Source organism: Euprymna scolopes, chromosome 17, assembly GCF_053919585.1.
Source record: "Euprymna scolopes isolate OS-2025 chromosome 17, ASM5391958v1, whole genome shotgun sequence".
NCBI lineage: Eukaryota > Metazoa > Mollusca > Cephalopoda > Sepiida > Sepiolidae > Euprymna > Euprymna scolopes.
Window position 1 is genome coordinate 44,227,226 of NC_136498.1, and position 2,791 is coordinate 44,230,016.

Consider the following 2,791-nt stretch of genomic DNA (forward strand, 5'->3'; position numbering starts at 1 on the left):
AAGACGGACGGGTTACGTCCGAATTTCTCAAAGGCAATCTAAGTCCTTCGGCGTCTTATTCCACTAAACTTATGGCCGCTGGTTGCCATTAACTAGTTGTAATAGGAACTTGGATGTCAGGTCTTAAGGTGCCGAGCAAAACATCTGGAATCCTTAGGGACCTTATGGACCTAGATGTGGTCGCGGTACAAGAGATTCACTACGATTCGATGGCTGCTGTCTGGGAATTTCGATGTATGTTATGAGACAAGTTTGTCTGACCTGATAACTCGGTGCGATTTTGTCGACAGGTTTTATGTCGATTAGCCGAGGCGGAAGATGTGGCCGGTTCAATTATGTACCTGAATAGGTTGTTAGATACAAGAGGCAACGTAGAGTACATATTTTGTACCACGTTCCACTGGTTGGAACTTTGTAACTACAAACTGCTTGTGGCCAGGATTGATTTCGATAGGAATCCTTAGCTAGCTGTATACTGGAAGTTGAACATTTCGTCACTCGAGATATCTAACGCTCGGGAGAATTAGAAAGACCATTATTAAAAAGGGGTCAGTGGTAGCGGTTAACGGGAAGAAAGTGGTGGCGGAGCGCCACCGCGGCATTAGGGATTGTCTGTAAAATACAGCCAGCCCATCGCCTTATCGAGGGCTAACGCAGAAAAGCACTTAGAGAATACGGTGGCCCGGGCGGTAGCTGGAGAGGTTCCCGAGAGATAGCTTTAACTTAAAAGGACCTTGAACGTTCGGCTAGCGAGCGGTATGGGGGTCAGCTAGTAAGATCTAGATTAGTAAAGTGTCTAACGAAACCGTGAACGTCGACGCTCGTGAGCGTAATTCTTCACTCGGTCGCAAATCGGATGATTACATTCGTCAGATTAAAAGCGTAGAATGACACCATAGTATTGACTCGGTTTCTAGTGCATTTCGCGGATCGATTTAGCCACTTGTCCAGGCTCTCATTCCAGGAATTTATTTAGCCGGCTCGCTCCGCCTGGAAGCCGCCCCAGTAGTTAGCTGTGATGGTCTGGTTGCGGAGTGTAAAGTAATTTCGTCTCTGAAGCAGATCGGCTACAACAGATCACCGGGGCTCTATGGTCTGCCGTAGGAGCTGTACTTGAGGATATTGCACATATTCATTTCGATTCCAACGGGTGTTTTAACAACTGGGTTGCCACGGGATCTGTCCTGGGTCAGGTTGCCAATGACGTGTTCCAACTTCTGGAGAAGAAGGACGGGTATATTGGGGGCTGAATTATTACAGGGGTTAGCTCTGTTACACACAGATTAAAAGATTGGGGCCAAAATTCTCATCAATTGTTTTCACGTCGCAATCAATGCCTTGATCGAACTGGATCAGAATTACGCCGTTAAGTAAAGGTCGATTTAAAACAATCTGCATTTAATTTGTACGATTATAGAGGGTAAAGAGAGCGACACGGAAGGCGCGTGAATAAAGTAAGATCAGTTCAAGGCGTTGGACATAGTGTTCTATTGGGTCTGTTTTACAGACCGCCTATTTGGGTTCGGACTTCATCAAATAAATCTCCATTTTGTATACTCGGCATACGGCTGTGGTGGAGGTAAACGGAATGCCGTCGGCGCCGTTCGCTGTTTCTTGGTCAATTCGTCAAGGTGGTCCGTTGACACCCTTACTCTACGTTCTTAGAGCCTTTCTCACGTGAATTAAGGATGGGAGGTTGGACTGCCCCTTGCGTTATTGCTCATCCTAGTTGAGCGCTAGCCAGGGATACCGCGTAGTCCGATGATGTCACCATATGCCTGTCGAGATTTCATGACAAAATAGCGGTGATTAAGTCACTAAAAATGTACGAGTATGTTACAGGGGCCGGGATCAATCTCAACAAATCCAATGGTTGGTTGTCTGCAGGGAGCCGTAGCCTTACATGCAGCTTTAGTTGAACGACGACGCGGTCTGCCTAGTTGGCGTATGGTTCGGCCCAGGCTTCCAGCTAGAAAAGAACTGGTCGGAGATACAGAAAAATGAGGAGCGTCTGTGAAGAGTTGGCTCCGAAAGGGACATTTATTTAAAGGTAGGGCGGAGGCGTTCTCCACTTAGTCTTTCTGCTGATCCTGGTCAGACTGTGGGCATTCCCCTGCCTGCGAGCCTCTTAGCAGTATTGGCTTGTCTAATGTTCTCGCTTCTTTGGAACGGGCAGACTCCACTAGTCGACAGAATATAAGAGTTTATTGTTGGGGAATTACGGGATAGCTCAGTTATTGTACAGGAATATATAACATCCATATAAATACAATCATTGTTGAGTAGGCGTTTAAGCTTGTTATTGCAGTTGCAATTATTTAAAGGCTTAATAGGGAAATGATCTTTCGAGCTGATTTGATATATTTATTGTAAGATTGTAATATTCTTTTTTCTTAATAAGTCATAGTTTAGTAGGAATCCTTATTGATGTTTTTCTTAAATACGAAGCTATATAGCTTTGTGCATTGAAGGAATTTTATACAATGCTAAAGAAATCTTTAGGTATATTAGTTTGTACATTTGAGCGAAATGGAGGATTAAACCAACTGTTTTTACTTTCTCCTGAGGCACTTGTATGAGTTAGGAGTATAAGGATTAAAATGTTAGCTCTGATTGTGTTGGTTGCATTTTTCTTTATTCGGTTATATTTTGTAGTTGTAGGTGGTTTATAACTCGTTATGGTGTGGGGGATCGCGGATCACAGGCGACCGTCAGATTGGGTAAGCGGTGATATTTATTTTTTTCTTTTAATCGATAATTTGTTAGGGCATTATTGAAGAAGGTGGCATTT